At 47.4% G+C, this 20,521-nt stretch overlaps 1 protein-coding gene across 1 annotated transcript in view; it reads right to left on the bottom strand.

Moving 5' to 3' along the window:
- sycp2 (synaptonemal complex protein 2) overlaps window positions 1-20,521 on the bottom strand; it is a 1,164,109-nt gene that overhangs the window by 1,048,315 nt on the left and 95,273 nt on the right. The window lies entirely within an intron of this gene.

Raw genomic sequence — 20,521 nt, 5'->3', positions numbered from 1 at the left:
ATGGCTGAAGGCTGAGGTCCAACAAAAAATCCGCGACCTAAAAAAACAGATGGCGGGTGGAGAAAGGACAGGAGATTCAGCAGTTAGTTGACAACCACGACCTGCGTGAATTCTTTAGCACAGTCAAGGCCACCTACACAGCCCAAGCACCCAAGGCCCTACCCCAATGAGAGACAAGAACGGTGAGGTGCTCAACAAGGTCAGAGAGGCAGTCAGTGCCCAATGGAAGGAGCATTTCAAAGATCTCCTTAACCAAGACTCTGCCTTCGAAGAGAGTGTCCTCAACTTCATCCCGCAGCATGCTACCCACGACCATCTCAGCACAACCCCAGCCTGGCATGAGGTAGAAAAAGTTGAAGAATAACCTCATCATCATAGGCAGTCCCTCGAAACGAGGATGACTTGCTTCCACGCCAAAAAAGGGATGAGTTCACAGGTGTTTCAATGAAGGACCTAATATTCCAGATCCTGAACTACATCCTGAAGGTTGGAAGATGTCTGTGCGTAGATTTTTTTTAACGTATGATGGCCGTTGTACACCAGCCACCACATGGGCTTGAGAGAGCTCGGTCTTGGTCCAGTGGCAAGGGTTAACTAAGATGACTGGAGACCTGCTCTGCTGCACGGGCCTAGTGCGCACACAAATCGCACTGTGGGCTGGCCCATGCTGCCCCTGGCCCCAAACTCCTGGGCCCCGATTATGTCGCTCCACAGTCTCTTGCTGCTCCTGCTGTACCTGCCCAAGCTCCAATCACCGACCTGGACCTTGATGATGTCATTCTTCTCTGCCGTCGCCCTCCTGCACCAGCTTGCGCTGCTCCCTGGAGTGGCATGCCTCCACACTGCTCCCGGGCCGCCGCAACTCCGCTCCTTTTATGGCCCCGACCTGCCGCTGGTGTTCTCACACAAGGCAACAAGAGCAGGTGGAATTCCCGCCGAAGCACTAAAGCATGGCGGAGAAGCACTATTGGCACAAATACATGACCATATTTCTCTTATTTGGAAGGAGGGGAGTGTTGTGTATGGAGAAAGAGTCAGACTGAACACTGAGCTCAAAGTAAAATGTGACCTTGGTCTTTTATTGCAAGTCTCCAGAGTGCCTCTCCAACCTGTGAAGCCTTTTTAAGTACCTGTGCTCCCAAGGGATTATGGGATCCCTTGGGACTCCGGGGGATGAGCCTTCTGGTGGCTGTACAGAATAAATACAAGTCCACATATATAACAACATTCCCCCCAAAGTCAATAGTGTAACTATTTACGTGAGTCGATCTGGGGCCCTTCTTGCCCTGGTTGATCGTCTCGGTGTGAAAGCTGGTGTTGTTGAATCATTTGTTGGGCTCTCGCTGGGCTACCTGGTGTGTTGTGCCCTGCAGGGCTGCTGTGGATGATGGGTTCTGCTTCGTGGTTAACCGTGGTGTCGGTTGCCACTGGTGTGTATGTTGGGGGATCAAAAAAGGTGGGGTCCAAGGTCCATAAATCTGAGTTTGATTTGGTCCAAGTGTTTCCGGTGAATGAGTCCATTTGAAAGTTTGACCTGAAACACCCTGTTCCCCTCTTTGGCCACGACAGTGCCGGAAAGCCACTTGGGACCTTGTCCATAATTTAATACAAATACAGGTTCATTGATTTCAATCCAGCGTGACACATTTGCGCTATCATGGTATGCACTTTGTGGAAGCCGCCTGCTCTCTACCTGCTCATGTAGATCAGGGTGAACTAACGAGAGCCTTGTCTCAAGTGCTCTTTTCATGAGCAGTTCAGCAGGTGGGATCCCAGTGAGTGAGTGAGTGGGGTCTCGTGCGGTAGCTAAGCACGGCTTGGGATAGGCGAGTCTGCAGTGAGCCTTCAGTTACCCTCTTCAAGCCTTACTTGATGGTTTGCACTGCTCACTCTGCCTGACCATTGGACGCTGGTTTAAACGGGGCAGATGTGACATGTTTGATCCCGTTACGGGTCATTAATTCTTTGAACTCAGCACTGGTAAAACATGGCCCGTTATTGCTCACCAGGACATCTGGTAAGTCGTGAGTGGCAAACATGGCCCACAGGCTTTCAGTAGTGGCAGCGGATGTGCTAATCGACATTATCTCACATTCAATCCACTTGGAGTACTCGTCTATAACCACAAGGAACATTTCACCCAAGAACGAGCCTGCATAGTCGACGTGTACCCTAGACCACAGTTTGGAGAGCCAAGACCATAAACTTAGCGGCGCCTCCCTAGGTACATTGCTTAACTGCGAGCATGTATTACATCTGTGAACGCAGGTCTCTAAGGCCGCATCGATACCGGGCCACCACACGTGGGATCTGGCTATCGCTTTCATCATTACCATGCCTGGATGGGTACTGTGGAGGTCATTGATGAAGGTGTCTCTGCCCTTCTGGGGGACCACTGCTCGATTGCCCCACAGAAGACAGTCTGCCTGTATAGACATTTCAACTTTGCGCCGCTGGAATGGCTTTATCTCTTGCTGCATTTCCACTGGGATACTGGATCAGCTGCCATGAAGCACACAGCTTTTGACTAGAGATAATAAGGGGTCCTGGCTTGTCCAGGTTTTCATCTGCCGGGCAGTGACGGGCGATTGCTCATTCTCAAATGCTTCCGTAATCATGGCTAGATCTGCGGGCTGTGCCATTTCCACCTCCATGGTGGGCAATGGCAGCCTACAGAGAGCCTCAGCGCAGTTTTCTGTGCCTGGCCTGTGGCGGATAGCGTAGTTGTATGCGGACAACGTGAGCGCCCATCTCTGGATGTGGGCCGATGCGTTGGTATTTAATCCCTTTACTTCCGGACAACAGGGATATAAGTGGCCTACGGTCAGTTTCCAATTCGAATTTTAGCTCAAACAGGTATTGATGCATTTTCTTTACCCCATAGACACATGCTAACGCTTCTTTCTCAATCATGCTGTAGGCTCTCTCAGCCTTACACAGAACTCCTGGATGCATAAGCAACCGGTTGCAGTTTCCCAAAATCATTAACTTATTGCAATACACACCCGACGCCATAAGACGACGCATCACATGCTAGTACAATCGTTTACGTGGATCATACAACACAAGCAATTTGTTTGAGCATAGCAATTTTCTCGCTTTTACAAAAGGCATTTTCTTGGCTTTTGCCCCAAACCCATTCGCCCCCTTTTCATAGTAAGACATGTAGTGGTTCTAGCAGGGTGCTGAGACCCGATAAGAAGTTACCAAAGTAGTTCAAGAGTCCCAGAAACGACCGTAGCTCCGTCGCGGTCTGTGGCCTCGGTGCATTCTCGATTGTCCCCGTCTTCCCGTTGGTGGGCCTGATGCCGTCCGCCGCAATCCTCTTTCCCAGGAACTCCACTTCAGGCTGCAGGAAAATGCACTTCGAGCGTTTTAACCCGAGCCCCACGCAGTTGAGTCGACTAAGAATCTCCTCCAAGTTTTGCAGGTGCTCGACTGTGTTCCGACCTGCGACCAAGATATCGTCCTGGAAGACCACGGTGTGCAGGACCGAATTCAGTAAACTTTCCACGTTTCGCTGGAATATCGCTGTCACTGATCGGATTCCAAATGGGCATCTAAACAAAAAGACCTTTGTGCATGTTGATGCAGGTGAGCGCCTTCGATGATTCCTCCAGTTCCTGCGTCATGTAGGCTGAAGTCAGATCCAGCGTCGTGAACGTCTTTCCTCCCGCCAGCGTTGCAAAGAGGTAGTCGGTTTTTAGTAGTGAGTATTAGTCCTGCAGGGAGAAACGATTGATAGTTACTTTGTAATCGCCAGAGATTCTGACGATGCTGTCTCCCTTGAGGACTGGGACAATAGGACTGACCCACTCGCTGAACTCGATCGGTGAAATGATGCCCCCTCTTTGTAACCAGTCTAACTCGATCTCTACCCTTTTTTCTCTCATCATGTATGGTACTGCTCTCGCCTTGTGATGAATGGGTCACGCCCCGGAATTAGGTGGATCTTCACTTTTGCTCCTTGGAATTTCCCGATGCCTGGTTCGAACAGCGAAGGAAATTTGTTTAAGACCTGGGCACACGAAGTGTCATCAGTGGACGATAGCGCTCGAATGTCGTCCCAGTTCCAGCATATATTTCCCAGCATATATTTCCCAGCCAGCTTCTGCCGAGCAGCATGGGACCATCGGCCGGTACCACCAAGAGTGGCAGCTTGTGCACCGCTCCATCATAGGAGACCTTTATGGTAGTACTGCCGATTCCAGGAATCAGTTCTTTTGTGCAAGTTCTTAGTTTCATGCAAATTGGAGTGAAGACTGGCCTTGAGGCCTTGTTGCACCACAACCTTTCGAAAGTCTTTTTGTGGTTAATGGACTGGCTCGTGCCTGTGTCGAGCTCCATTGACACCAGGAGTCCATTTATTTCAACATTCAGCATTATCGGGGGACAATTTGTAGTGAATGTGCGTACCCCATGTACCTCTGTCGCCTCTATCTGAGGCTCTGTTTCGTCGTGATCCTCCTCTGCAACATGGTGGTTTGCAGGTTTAACAGGCTTAGCAGCTCACCTACACACTCGTTGGAGGTGACCCATTGTTCCACAGCCCTTGCAAACGTATCCTTTGAAGCGGCATGAATGGAAACGATGATCACCCCCGCAGCACCAACAAGGTGTTAATGGACTTGCATTCAGCACCCTTAATGGTGGACTCAGGCATCTGCAGACATGCAGCTGCAGCTATGTGTGACCTGCCCTGTACGTTACGATTTGAAAACAACTTCACATTACTTGTAGCAGCACTTGTGTGCTGAGAGATTTGCTTCGTATTGTCACCGGTGGCTATGAACACCTGGGCTATCGCTATTACCTTACTCAAGGTTTGGGTCTCTACAGTCAAAAGTTTGCGAAGTATGGTTTCGAGGTCAATGCCAAGTACGAAAAAGTCTCTGAGCATGTGCTCCAAATTCGCAATGTCCTCCAAGGCGTCTTAGCTCGGCGACATAACTCGCCACTTCCTAGCCTTCAGACCTTTTGTCGGTGTCGAACCGGTACCTCGCCATCAGAACACTTTCCTTCATGTTCAAATGCTCTCGGACCAGTGTGCACAAATCGTCGTACGATTTCTCCGTGAGTTTCACTGGAGTGAGCAGATTCTTCATGAGGCCATACGTTGGTGCCCCACAGACGGTGAGAAGGATCGCCCTTCGTTTGGCAGCGCTCTCTTCCCAATCTAGCTCGTTGGCCACGAAGTATTGGTCGAGTCGCTTCACAAAAGTTTCCCAATCATCTCCCTCCGAAAATTTCTCCAGGGTGCCCACTGTTCCCTGCATCTTTGGGTTCGCTATCTGTATCTCGTCGCCAGTTGTTGTGTATGGAGAAAGAGTCAGACTGAACACTGAGCTCAAAGTAAAGTGTGACCTTAGTCTTTTATTGCAGGTCTCCAGAGTGCCTTTCCAACCTGTGAAGCCTTTTTAAATACCTGTGCTCCCAATGGATTATGGGATCCCTTGGGACTCCGGGGAATGAGCCCTCTGATGGCTGTACAGAGTAAATACAAGTCACATATATAACAGAGAGCATACCAGCAGATCGCAGAGACACCATAATCATGACCATCCCAGAGTCACAATGCGGATTCTGTCCACTAAGAGGTACAACGAACATGATCTTCACCACGTGACAACTACAAGAGAAATGCAAGGAACAGCACCAACCCTTGTATATGGCCTTCTTTGACCTCACAAAGGCCTTTGACACTGTCAACTGTTAGGAATTATGGAGCATCCTCCTCCATTTCAACTGCCCTCAAACGTTTGTCACCATCCTCCATCTGCTCCACGATGACATGCAAGTCATGATCCTGACCAATGGATCCACCACAGACCCAATCCACATCCGGACTGGGGTCAAGCAAGACTGCTTCATCGCACCAACGCTCCTTACGATCTTCCTTGCTGCAATGCTTCACCACAACCTTAGTGTCATGAATGTACATGCTGTTTGTAGCCACCAGAGGGTGTGATTGTTGGAGGCCACTGAGCAGCACGCACATGGTGCTGCTCTGGTATAAGAGGCCAGCCACTTTGGCCGTAATAAAGCAGAGTCAAGATTGTCCCTTGTTCAGTTAAACAGTACTCAGTTTGAACCTTTATTGCATACATAACATTTGGTGACGAGAATGCAAGAACCTTTGTTTGCAAAATGAGCACAAGTGGATTTTTAGAGCGATTTGTGGAGGGAGAAGATTGGGCAGACTTTGAGAGCCGTTTGAACCACTACTTCGTGGCCAACAAAATGAAGGTGGTCGACGATGCAGATCAGCGCCGGGCCGTGTTCCTGACTGTGTCCGGTTCAAAGATCTACGGTCTGATAAAGAATCTACTCATGCCTAGTGATCCAACAAAAAAACGTACAAGGAGCTGTGTACATTGGTATGGGAGCACCTCAAGCCAGACGACGGCATCATCATCTCGAGATACAGGTTTTAGACACGCGTTCGATCGGAGGGTATACAAGAGGTAACTTGGTCTTCAGGCATCTTTTCATCACGAGTTCAGCAGGCGAGACCCCTGTGAGTGTGTGGTAACTCAGCAGTATGCAGGACAAACAGGTCTGCAGTGACTCTTGGGTTACTCTCCTCATGCTTTGCTTGATAATTTGTACTGCACGTTCAGCTTGCCCGTTGGACGCAAGCTTGAATGGCACTGACCTTACATGTTTTATGCCGTTAAGTTTTACAAACTCCTGACTAGTGAAGCAGGACTCATTGTCGCTCACCACTATGTCAGGCAGACCATGTGTCGCGAACATGACATTGAGATTCTTTATGGTTGCCGTGGACGTACTGGATGACATGATTATGCATTCTATCCACTTCGAATAAGCATCCACCACCACTAAAAAAATCTTGTCCAGGAAGAGACCTGCAAAATTTACATTTACATGGATCCTGGACCAAGGTTTGGATGGCCATGACCACAGACTCAGCGGCGATTCCGCTGGTGCTTTGCTGAGCTGCATGCAGGTGTTGCACTGATGCACGCATGCTTCCAGCTCAGAATCAATTCCTGGCCACCATACGTGGGACCTGGCGATGGCCCTCATCATCACTATGCCAGGATGTGTGCTGTGTAACTCACGCACAAACTTCTCTCTCCCTTTCTTAGGCATTACAACTTGACTGCCCCACAATATGCAATCTGCTTGAATAGACAGTTCGTCCTTGCGACGATCCTCGCACATTTGCTTAGGTATGGCAGACCAATCCCCTTTGAGGATGCAATCCTTTACCACCGATAATATTGGGTCCTGGCTGGTCCAGGTCTTAACTTGTTGAGCTGTGACAGGGGTACCTTCACTCTCAAAAGCATCCATGATTAACATTAAATCTGCCAGTTGTGGCGTTTCCACCTCCAGTGTGGGCAACGGCAACCGGCTCAAGGGTCTGTGGCGAATGACATAATCATAGACAGATAATGTCAGCGCCCACCTTTGGATGCAGAATGAAGTGTTGGTATTGATATCTTTGCTTTTGGAAAACAACAAAACGAGCGGCTTGTGATCTGTCTCTAATTCAAACCTCAGACTGAACAGGTATTGATGCATCATTTTAACACCGTTCACACACGCTAAAGCTTCTTTTTCTACCATACTGTAGGCTCTTTCTGCTTTAGACAAACTTTCGGATGCATACGTGACAAGTTGAAGTTTCCCTGACTCATTGGCTTGTTGTAATACGTAACCAATTTCATATGACGACACATCACAAGCGAAAACTAAACGTTTACATTGGTCACAATGTACCAGCAGCTTGATCAAGCAAAGCAGATTGGTGCCTTTCTCGAAAGCTCTGTCTTGCAATTATAGAACTGATGGGAATCTGTTCAACCTCTGCCGCATCCAGGCCAGATCCAGGGTCATTCCATCCTCCGTCAATGAACTACAGTACGCAGACGACGCTTGCGTCTGCGCACACTCGGAGGCCGAACTCCAAGCCAGTCAACACGTTCACCGAGTGCTAAACATCTGTAAGACAAAGGTCCTCCACTAGCCGAACCCTGCCACACAGCACTGCCCCACCCAGTCATCAAAATCCACGACGAGGCCTTGGTCAACGTGGACCATTTTCCATTCCTCCCGAGCCTATCTTCAGCAAGAGCAGACATTGTCGACGAGGTCCAATACTGCCTTCAGTGTGCCAGCGCAGCCTTTGGTCACCTGAGGAAGATAGTGTTTGAAGACCAGGACCTCAAATCCAGCACCAAGCTCATGGTCAACAGGGTAGTAGTGATACCCATCCTCCTATATGGCTCAGAGACGTGGACTATATACAGCAGACACCGCAAAACGCTTGAGAAGTACCATCAGTGCTGCCTCCGCAAGATCCTGCAGATCAATTGGCAGGACTGACGCACCGACGTTAGTATTCTTGATCAGGCCAACATCCCCAGCATTGAAGCACTGACCACACTCGACAAGCTCAGTTGGGCGGGCCACATCATCCGCATACCCAAAACGAGACTGTCAAAGCAAGCGCTCTATGCGGAGCTTCTACAAGGCAAGCAAGCCCCAGGTGGGCAGAGGATCATCATCATAGGCAGTCCCTCGAAATCAAGGAAGACTTGCTTCCAAAGTGAGTTCTCAGCTGACTGTACAGTTCAATACGGGACAGACAGTCGTTGGAGGAAAGGGTGGCTAGGGAGTGCTTCCGCGACCTGCGCTTGTTTTTTGTATGCTCTCGGCGATGAGACTTGAGGTGCTCAGAGCACCCTCCCGAATGCTCTTCCTTTAATTTGGGCGGTCTCGAGCCAGGAATTTCCAGGTGTTGATGAGGATGTTGCATTTTATCAAGGAGGCTTTGAGGGTGTCCTTGAAACATAGAAAATAGTTGGAGTAGGCCATTCGACCCTTCGAGCCTGTACCTCCATTCAATAAGATCATGGCTGATCATTCACCTCAGTACTCCTTTCCTGCTTTCTCTCCATACCCCTCGATCCCCTTAGCCGTAAGGGCCATATCTAACTCCCTCCTGAATATATCCAATGAACTGGCATCAACAACTCTCTGCGGTAGGGAATTCCACAGGTTAACAACTCTCTGAGTGAAGAAGTTTCTCCTCATCTCAGTCCTAAATGGCTTACCCCTTATCTTTAAGACTATGTCTCCTGATCCTGGACTTCTCCAACATCGGGAACATTCTTCCTGCATCTAACCTATCCAGTCCCGTCAGAATTTTATATGTTTCTATGAGATCCCCTCTCATCCTTCTAAACTCCAATGTATTAAGGCCCAGTTGATCCAGTCTCTCCTCATATGTCAGCCCTGCCATCCTGGGAATCAGTCTGCTGAACCTTCGCTGCAGTCCCTCAATAGCAAGAACATCCTTCCTCAGATTAGGAGACCAAAACTGAACACAATATTCCAGGTGAGGCCTCACTAAGGCCCTGTACAACTGTAGTAAGACCTCCCTGCTCCTATACTAAAATCCCCTCGCTATGAAGGACAACATACCATTTGCCTTCTTCACCACCTGCTGTACCTGCATGCCAACTTTCAATGACTGAAGTACCATGACATCTCCCCTCGTTGGTCTCGTTGCACCTCCCCTTTTCCTAATCTGCTGCCATTCAGAAAATAATCTGCCTTTGTGTTTTTGACACCAAAGTGGATAACCTCACATTTATCCACATTATACTGCATCTGCCACGCGTTTGCCCACTCACCTAACCTGTCCAAGTCAACCTGCAGCCTTTTAGCGCTCTCCTCACAGCTCACACCGCCACCCAGCTTAGTGTCATCTGCAAACTTGGGAGATATTACACTCAATTCCCTCATCCAAATCATTAATGTATATTGTAAAGAGCTGGGATCCCAGCACTGAGCCCTGCGGCACTCCACTAGTCACTGCCTGCCGTTCTGAAAAGGACCCGTTTATCCAGACTCTCTGTCAACCAGTTCTCCATCCACGTCAGTACATTACCCCCAACACCATGTGCTTTAATTTTGCACACTAATCTCTTGAGTGGGACCTTGTCAAAAGCCTTTTGAAAGTCCAAATACACCACATCCACTGGTTCGCCCTTGTCCACTCTACTAGTTACATCCTCCAAAAATTCTAGATTTGTCAAGCAGAATTTCCCTTTCATAAATCCATGCTGACTTGGACCGATCCTGTCACTGCTTTCCAAATGTGCTGCTATTTCATCTTTAATAATTGATTCCAACATTTTCCCCACTACTGATGCCAGGCTAACCGGTCTATAATTATCCGTTTTCTTTCTCCCTCCTTTCTTAAAAAGTGGTGTTACATTAGCTACCCTCCAATCCATAGGAACCGATCCAGAGTTGATAGACTGTTGGAAAATGCTCACCAATGTATCCACTATTTCTCGGGCCACTTCCTTAAGTACTCTGGGATGCAGACTATCAGGCCCCGGGAATTTATCGGCCTTCAATCCCATCAATTTCCCTAACACAATTTCCCGCCTAAGAAGGATTTCCTTCAGTTCCTCCTTCTCACTAGACCCTCGGTCCCCTAGTATTTCCAGAAGGTTATTCTATTCGTTTCTTCCTTCGTGAAGACAGAACCAAAGTATTTGTTCAACTGGTCCGCCATTTCTTTGTTCCCCATTATAAATTCTGACTGCAAGGGACCTACGTTTGTTTTCACTAATCCTTTTCTCTTCCCATATCTTTGGAAGCTTTTGCAGTCAGTTTTTATGTTGCCAGCAAGCTTCCTCTCATACTCTATTTTCCCCCTCCAAATTAAACCCGTTGTCTTCCTCTGCTGTATTACAAAATTCTCCCAGTCCTCAGGTTTGCTGCTTTTTCTGGCCAATTTATATGCCTCTTCCTTGGCTTTAACACTATCCTTAATTTCCCTTGTAAGCCATGGTTGAGCCACCTTCCCAGTTTTATCTTTACTCCAGACAGGGATGTACAATTGTTGAAGTTCATCCATGTTATATTTAAATGGTTGTCATTGCCTATCCACCGTCAACCCTTTAAGTATCATTCTCCAGTCTATCTTAGCCAATTCACGTCTCATACTGTCGAAGTTACCTTTCCTTACGTTCAGGACCCTAGTCTCTGAATTAACTGTGACTCTCCATCTTAATAAAGAATTCTACCATATTATGGTCACTCTTCCGCAAGGGGCCTCGCACAACAAGATTGTTAATTCGTCCTCTCTCATTACACATCACCCTGTCCAGGATGGCCAGCCCTCTAGTTGGTTCTTCGACATATCGGTCCCCAATACACTCCAGGAAATCCTCCTCCACCGCATTGCTACCAGTTTGGGTAGGCCAATCAATATGTAGATTAAAGTCGCCCATGATAACTACTGTACCTTTATTGCACACATCCCTAATTTCTTCTTTGATGCTGTCCCCAACCTCACTACTTTGGTGGTCTGTACACAACTCCCACTAGCGTTTTCTGCCCTTTGGTATTCCGTAGCTCCAACCATATAGATTCCACATCATCCAGACTAATGTCTTTCCTTACTATTGCATTAATTTCCTCTTTAACCAGCAACGCCACCCCACCTTCTTTTCCTTTCTGTCTGTCCTTCCAAAATGTTGAATACCCCTGTATGTTGAGGTTCCCAGCCTTGGTCACCCTGGGGACATGTCTCCGTGATGCCAATTACATCATATCCGTTAACTGCTAGCTGTGCAGTTAATTCGTCCACCTTATTCCAAATACTCCTTGCATTGAGGCACAGAGCCTTTAGGCTTGTCTTTTTAACACACTTTGCCCCTTTAGAATTTTGCTGTAATGTGGCCCTTTTTGCTTTTTGCCTTGGGTTTCTCTGCCCTCCACTTTTACTTTTCTTCTTTCTATCTCTTGCTTCTGCCCCCATTCTACTTCCCTCTGGCTCCCTGCATAGGTTCCCATCCCCATGCCATATAAGTTTAACCCCTCCCCAACAACACTAACAAACACTCCCCCAAGGACATTGGTTCCGGTCTTGCCCAGGTGCAGGCCATCCGGTTTGTACTGGTCCCACCTCCCCCAGAACTAGTTCCAATGTCCCAGGAATTTGAATCCCTCCCTTCTGCACCACTCCTCAAGTTACGTATTCATGTGAGCTATCCTGCTATTCCTACTCTGACTAGCATGTGGCACTGGTAGCAATCCTGAGATTATTACCTTTGAGGTCCTACTTTTTAAATTTAGCTCCTAGCTCCCTAAATTCGTCTTGTAGGACCTCATCCCGTTTTTTTTAAAACCTATATCGTTGGTACCTATATGCACCAAGACAATTGACTATTCACCCTCCCTCTTCAAAATGTCCTGCACCCGCTCCGAGACATCCTTGACCCTTGCACCAGGGAGGCAACATACCATCCTGGAGTCTCAGTTGCGGCCGCAGAAACGTCTATCTATTCCCTTTACAATCGAATCCCCTATCACTATAGCTTTCCCACTCTTTTTCATGCCCTCCTGTGCAGCAGAGCCACCCATGGTGCCATGAACTTAGCTGCTGCTGCTGCTCTCCTCTGATGAGTCATGTCCAAAGCGGTGTATCTGTTTTGCAGGGGGATGACCGCAGGGGACCCCTGCATTACTTTCCTTTCACTGCTCTTCCTGTTGGTTACCCATACCCTATCTGGCTGTGCACCTGCGGTGTGACCAACTCATTAAACGGACTATTCACGTCATTCTCAGCATCGTGGATGCTCCAGAGTAATACCATATTACTCTGCCCACCTGGGGCTCGTTTGCCATGTAGGAGTTCCAAATAGAGCGCTTGCTTTGGGAGTCTCATGTCGGGCATGCAGTCGATATAGCCCACCCAACGGAGCTGGTCAAGAGTGGTCAGTGCTTCAATGCTGGGGTGTTGGCCTGAGCGAGAACACTGACGTTGGTGCGTCTATCCTCCCAGTGGATTTGCAGGATCTTGTGGAGACAGCTCTGATGGTATTTCTCCAGCGCTTTGTGGTGTCTACTGTATATGGTCCACATCTTTTGAGCCATATAGGAGGGAGGGCATCACTACTGCCCTGTAGACCATAAGCTTGATGCCAGATTTGAGGGCCTGATCCTCAAACACTCTCTTGCTCAGGTGACCGAAGGCTGCACTCACACACTGGAGGCGGTGTTGGACTTAGTCATTGATGTCTGCCCTTGCTGATAAAGGTTCCTGAGGTATGGAAAATAATCCACATTGTTCAAGGCCACGCCATGGATTTTGATGACCGGGGGCAGTGCTATGTGGCGGGGTCAGGTTGGTGGAGGACCTTTGTCTTACATGGTAAAGATGTTGACGCTGGCTTGGAGTTCAGTCTCAATGTGCGCAGACACATTGTCCGCGTACTGTAGTTCGATGACAGAGGATGGGACGACCTTGAATCTAGCCTGAAGGCAATGAAGGTTGAACAGGTTCCCATTGGTTCTATAGTTTAGTTCCACTCCAGCGGGGAGCTTGTTGAGAGCGAGATGGAGCACTGAAGCAAGGAAAATCGAGAAGAGCGTTGGCGCCGGTCCGGACGTGGATTGGGCCTGTGGTGGATCCGTTGATCAGGATCATGGCTTGCAAGTCATCGTGGAGCAGGCAGAGGATGATGACACACTTTTGGGGACAGCCGAAATGGAGGAGGGTGCTCCATAGTCCCTCACGGTTGACATTTTCAAAGGCCTTTGAGATTAAATGTACAAGGGTTGGTGCTGTTCCCTGCACTTCTCGTAGTTGTCACGTGGTGAAGATCATGTCCGTTGTACCCCTTAGTGGACAGAATCCACATTGTGACTCTGGGAGGAGTTCTTCAGCCACAGGGAGAAGACGATTGCGGAGGCTTCTAGCGATGACTTTCCCATTGACCGACAGCAGGGAGATTCCCCTTTAGTTGCTGCAGGCAACTTGTCCCCTTCTTTAAAGATGGTCACGATTACGGCATCTCTGAGATCTCCCGGTATGCTCGCCTCCTTCTAGATAAGAGAAATGAGATCATGCATTCGTGCCAATAGTGCTTCTCTGCCATACTTTAGTGCCTCAGTGGGGATTCCATCTGCTCCCGATGCCTTGTTGTTCCTTGAGCTGACGGACGCCCTTTTCTACCTCGTGCAGGGCTTGGGTTTTGCTGAGATGGTGGCGGGTACCATGTTGCGGGATGGAGTCGAGGACACTCGTGTCAAAGGCAGAGTCTCGTTTAAGGAGATCTTCGAAGTGCTCCTTCCAGCTCCTTCAGTGTCCTTAATGAGTGTCTCCCCATTCTTGGCTAGCAGTGGGGTGGGGCTTTGAGTGCTTGGGCCATAGGTAAACTTAACCTCGGTGAAGAATCCTCGCATGTCATAGCCAGCTGCTGGATCTCCTGTGCTTTCTCCACCCACCATCTATTTTTTAGGTCGCGGGTTTGTTGACGCTTCAAGGACACCCTCATAGCATCCTTGACAAAGTGCAACATCCCCACCGATTCCTGGGAATCCCTGGCCCACGACTGCCCAAAGTGGAGGAAGAGCATCCGGGGTCGGGGGTGGTGGGCACTGAGCACCTCGAGTCCCATCGCTGAGAACAAGCCAAAACCAAGCGTCGACAGTGGAAGGAGCGTGTGTCAACGCAGGCTCCCCACCCACCCTTTCCTTCAACCCCTGTCTGTCCCACCTGTGGCAGAGACTGTAGGTCCCACATTGGACTGCTCAGTCACCTGAGAACTTACTTTTAGAGTGGAAGCAAGTCATCCTCGACTGCGAGGGATTGCCTATGATGATGATGACTACTTGTGGAACTATAAGCCCTGCATGAGTCACAGTCTTCAGAAGGTGCAAGAGGAGAAATTTAGAGAAAAAAAAGTTGCAATAAAAAAATTCTCCAAAACATAAGAATGATGTACATTCTCCATTGATAGTGCAAACTAATATATCACCTATTTTTAAGAAACATAGCAAAAGCCTTGGCAAGTTGCTGCAGTGCATCCTGCAGATAGTACACACTGCAGCCAGTGAGTGAGTCGGTTGTTTGAATGTTTATGCTGACAGATGGGCTACATTCTCCTGGATGGTGTTGAACTTCTTGAGTGTTGTCGCAACTGTCACATCTAGTGGAGAATATTCCATCACACTCCTAACTGGTGTCCAGTAGATGGTGAAAAGGTTTTGGTGAGTCAGGAAATGAAAACTAAGGGACAGTGTCTCAGAATAAGGGGACGTCCATTTAAAACTGAGATGAGAAATTTCTTCTCTGAGGGTTGTAAATCTGTGGAATTATATTTAAGCCGGAGATGGACAGATTTTTGAGCGATAAAGGAATAAAGAGTCATGGGGAACAGGAGGAAAGATGGTAGAGCAGGCTTGAAGGGCCAAATGGCCTACTCCTGCTTCTATTTCTTGTGTTCTTATGTAGGAGCTGAGACACTCGCTACAGAATACCCAGTCTGTAACCTGCTCTTATTGCCACAGTATTCAGGTGGCTGCTCCCGTTAAGTTTCTGGTTAATGGTGAGCCCCCAGGATGCTGATGGTGCGGGATTCAGCAATGGTAATGTTATTAAATATCAAGGAGAGGTGGTTAGACTCTCACTTGTTGGTCATTGTTTGGCACTTTTGTGGCAAGGATGTCATTGACCACTGATCAGCTCAAGCCCGAATGTTGTCCAGGTCTTGCTGTATGCGGGCATGGATTGCTCCATTATCTGAGGAGTTGTAAATTAAACTAATATAGAAAATAGGTGCAGGAGCAGGCCATTCAACCCTTCGAGCCCGCACCGTCGTTCAATATGATCATGGCTGATCATGCAATCTCAGTCCCCTCCCCTGACTTCTTTGCATACTCCCTGATCCCTTTAGTCATGAGGGCCACATCTAACTCCCTTTTGAATATATCCAACGAACTGGACTCAACAACTTTCTGTGGCAGAGAATTCCACAGGTTCACCACTCTCTGGGTGAAAAAGTTTCTCTTCATCTCGGTCCTATGTGGCTTACCCCTTATCTTTAGGCTGTGGCCCTTGGTTCTGGACTTCCCCAACATTGGGAACATTCTTCCCGCATCTAACCTATCCAGTCCCGTCAGAATTTTATAAGTTTCCATGAGATGCCCTCTCATTCTTTTAAATTTCAGTCAATATAAGCCCAGCCAATCATTCCACATATGTCAGTCCTGCCATCCCAGGAATCAGTCTGGTGAACCTTCGCTGCACGCCCTCAATAGCAAGCACGTCCTTCATCAGATTAGGAGACCAGAACTGCACATAATACTCAAGGTGTGGTCTCACCAAGGCTTTGTACAACTGCAGTAAGACCTCCCTGCTCTTATACTCAAATCCCCTCGCTATGAAGGTCAGCATGCCATTTGCTTTCTTTACTGCCTGCTGTACCTGCATGCCGACTTTCAATGACTGATGTACCATGACACCCAGGTCACTTTGCACCTCCCCTTTTACAAATCTGCCTTCCTGTTTTTGCCACCAAAGTGGATAACTGCACACTTATCCACATTATACTGCATCTGCCATGCCTTTGCCCATTCACCTAACCTGTCCAAGCCCCCCTGCAGCCTCTTAGCATCCTTCTCACAGCTCGCACTGCCACCCAGCTTACTGTCATCTGCAAACTTGGAGACATTACCTTCATTTCCTTCGTCTAAATCATTAAAGTATATTGTAAATAGCTGGGGTCCCAGCATTGAGTCCTGCGGCACCCCACTAGTCACTGCCTGCCACTCTGAAAAGGACCCGTTTATTCCCACTCTTTGCTTCCTGTCTGCCAACCAGTTCTCCATCCACGTCAATACATTATCCCCAATACCACGTGCCTTAATTTTGCACACTAATCTCTTGTGTGGGACCTTGTCAAAAGCCTTTTGAAAGTCTAAATACACCACATCCACTGGTTCTCCCTTATCCGCTCGACTAGTTAAATCTCAAAAAAAAATCTAGAAGATTTGTCAAGCAGGATTTCCCTTTCATAAACCCATGCTGACTTGGACAGATCCTGTCACTGCTTTCCAGATGAGCTGCTATTACATCTTTAATAATTGATTCCAGCATTTTCCCCACTACTGATGTCAGGCTAACCGGTCTATAATTCCCTGTTTTCTCTCTCCCTCCTTTTTTAAAAAGTGAGATTACATTAGCTACCCTCCAATCCATAGGAACTGATCCAGAGTCGATAGACTGTTGGAAAATGATCACCAATGCATCCACTATTTCTAGGGCCAATTCCTTAAGTACTCTGGGATACCCTGGGAATTTATCAGCCTTCAGTCCTTTCAATTTCCCTAACACCATTTCCTGACAGATAAGGATTTCATAGAAACATAGAAAATTGGTGCAGAAGTAGGCCATTCGGCCCTTCGAGTCTGCACTGCCATTCAATGAGTTCATGGCTGAACATGCAACTTCAGTACCCCATTCCTGCTTTCCGCCATACCCCTTGATCCCCCTAGTAGTAAGGACTACATCTAACTCCTTTTTGAATATATTTAGTGAATTGGCCTCAACAACTTTCTGTGGTAGAGAATTCCACAGGTTCACCACTCTCTGGGTGAAGAATTTTCTCCTCATCTCGGTCCTAAATGGCTTACCCCTTATCCTTAGACTGTGACCCCTGGTTCTGGACTTCCCCAACATTGAGAACATTCTTCCTGTATCTAACCTGTCTAAACCCATCAGAATTTTTAAAGTTTCTATGAGATCCCCTGTCATTCTTCTGAACTCGTGAATACAAGCCCAGTTGATCCAGTCTTTCTTGATATGTCAGTCCCGCCATCCCGGCAATCAGTCTGGTGAACCTTCACTGCACTCCCTCAATAGCAAGAATGTCCTTCCTCAAATTAGGAGACCAAAACTGTATACAATACTCCAGGTGTGGCCTCACCAAGACCCTGTACAACTGTAGTAACACCTCCCTGCCCCTGTACTCAAATCCCCTTGCTTTGAAGGCCAACATGCCATTTGCTTTCTTAACCGTCTGCTGTACCTGCATGCCAACCTTCAATGACTGATGTACCATGACACCCAGGTCTCGTTGCACCTCCCCTTTTCCTAATCTGTCACCATTCAGATAATAGTCTGTCTCTCTGTTTTTACCACCAAAGTGGATAACCTCACATTTATCCACATTATACTTCATCTGCCATGCATTTGCCCACTCACCTAACCTATCCAAGTCACTCTGCAGCTTCATAGCATCCTCCTCGCAACTCATACTGCCACCCAACTTAGTGTCATCCGCAAATTTGGAGATACTATATTTAATCCCTCGTATAAATCATTAATGTACAATGTAAATAGCTGGGGCCCCAGAACCTTGCAGTACCCCACTAGTCACTGCCTGCCATTCTGAAAAGTACCCATTTACTCCTACTCTTCGCTTCCTGTCTGACAACCAGTTCTCAATCCACACCAGCACACTACCCCCAATCCCATGTGCTTTAACTTTGTACATTAATCTCTTGTGTGGGATCTTGTCGAAAGCCTTCTGAAAGTCTAAATACACCACATCAACTGGTTCTCCCTTATCCACTCTACTGGAAACATCCTCAAAAAATTCCAGAAGATTTGTCAAGCATGATTTCCCTTTCATAAATCCATGCTGACTTGGACCCATCATGTCGCCTCTTTGCAAATGCGCTGCTATAACATCCTTAATAATTGATTCCATCATTTTACCCACTACTGATGTCAGGCTGACCGGTCTATAATTACGTTTTCGAAACATAGAAACAAAGACATAGAAAATAGGTGCAGGAGTAGGCCATTCGGCCCTTCTAGCCTGCACCGCCATTCAATGAGTTCATGGCTGAACATGCAACTTCAGTACCCCATTCCTGCTTTCTCGCCATACCCCTTGATCCCCCTAGTAGTAAGGACTACATCGAACTCCTTTTTGAATATATTTAGTGAATTGGCCTCAACAACTTTGTGGTACAGAATTCCATAGGTTCACCACCCGCCTTTTTTAAAAAGTGGGGTTACATTGGCTACCCTCCACTCCATAGGAACTGATCCAGAATGTTGGAAAATGACCGTCAATGCATCCGCTATTTCCAAGGCCACCTCCTTAAGTACTCTGGGATGCAGTCCATCAGGCCCTGGGGATTTATCGGCCTTCAATCCCATCAATTTCCCCAACACAATTTCCCGACTAATAAGGATTTCCCTCGGTTCCTCCTTCTTACGAGACCCTCTGACCCCTTTTATATCCGGAAGGTTGTTTGTGTCCTCCTTCGTGAATACCGAACAAAAGTATTTGTTTAATTGGTCCGCCATTTCTTTGTTCCCTGTTATGACTTCTCCTGATTCTGACTGCAGGGGACCAACGTTTGTCTTTACTAACCTTTTTCTCTTTACATATCTATAGAAGCTTTTGCAATCCGTCTTAATGTTCCCTGCAAGCTTCCTCTCGTACTCTATTTTCCCTGCCCTAATCAAACCCTTTGTCCTCCTCTGCTGAGTTCTAAATTTCTCCCAGTCCCCGGGTTCGCTGCTATTTCTGGCCAATTTGTACGCCACTTCCTTGGCTTTAATACTATCCCTGATTTCCCTTGATAGCCACGGTTGAGCCACCTTCCCTTTTTGATTTTTACGCCAGACAGGGATGTACAATTGTTGTAGTTCATCCATGCAGTCTCTAAATGTCTGTCATTGCCCATCCACTGTCAACCCCTTAAGTATCATTCGCCAATCTATCCTAGCCAATTCACGCCTCATACCTTCAAAGTTACCCTTCTTTAAGTTCTGGACCAACCCCTTAAGTATCATTCGCCAATCTATCCTAGCCAATTCACACCTCATACCTTCAAAGTTACCCTTCTTTAAGTTCTGGACCATGGTTTCTGAATTAACTGTTTCATTCTCCATCCTAATGTAGAATTCCACCATATTATGGTCACTCTTCCCCAAGGGGCCTGGCACAACAAGATTGCTAATTAATCCTCTCTCATTACACAACACCCAGTCTAAGATAGCCTCCTCCCTAGTTGGTTCCTCGACATATTTGTCGAGAAAACCATCCCTTATGCACTCCAGGAAATCCTCCTCCACCGTATTGCTTCCAGTTTGGTTATCCCAATCTATATGCATATTAAAGTCACCCATGATAAGTGCTGCACCTTTATTGCATGCACCCCTAATTTTCTGTTTGATGCCATCCCCAACATCACTACTACTGTTTGGAGGTCTGTACACAACTCCCACAGCTGTTCTGCAGCTCTACCCATATAGATTCCACATCATCCAAGCTAATGTCCTTCCTAACTATTACATTAATCTCCTCTTTAACCAGCAATGCTACCCCACCTCCTTTTCCTTTTATTCTATCCTTCCTGAATGTTGAATACCCTTGCATGTTGAGTTCCCAGCCCTGATCATCCTGGAGCCACGTCTCTGTAATCCCAATCACATCATATCTGTTAACATCTATTTGCTCCGTTAATTCATCCACCTTATTACGGATACTCCTTGCATTGAGACACAAAGCCTTCAGGCTTGTTTTTTTAAAGCCCTTTGTCCTTTTAGAATTATATGATGTAGTGTGGCCCTTTTTGTTTCTTGCCTTTGTTTACTCGGCCTTCCACTATTGCTTTTTACCTTTCTACCATCTGTTTCTGACTCTATATTACTTCGCCCTGT

Source organism: Pristiophorus japonicus, chromosome 12, assembly GCF_044704955.1.
Source record: "Pristiophorus japonicus isolate sPriJap1 chromosome 12, sPriJap1.hap1, whole genome shotgun sequence".
Classification (NCBI taxonomy): Eukaryota; Metazoa; Chordata; class Chondrichthyes; family Pristiophoridae; genus Pristiophorus; species Pristiophorus japonicus.
The sequence above is the reverse complement of the archived record's forward strand: the minus strand, read 5'-3'. Positions and strand labels throughout refer to the sequence as shown.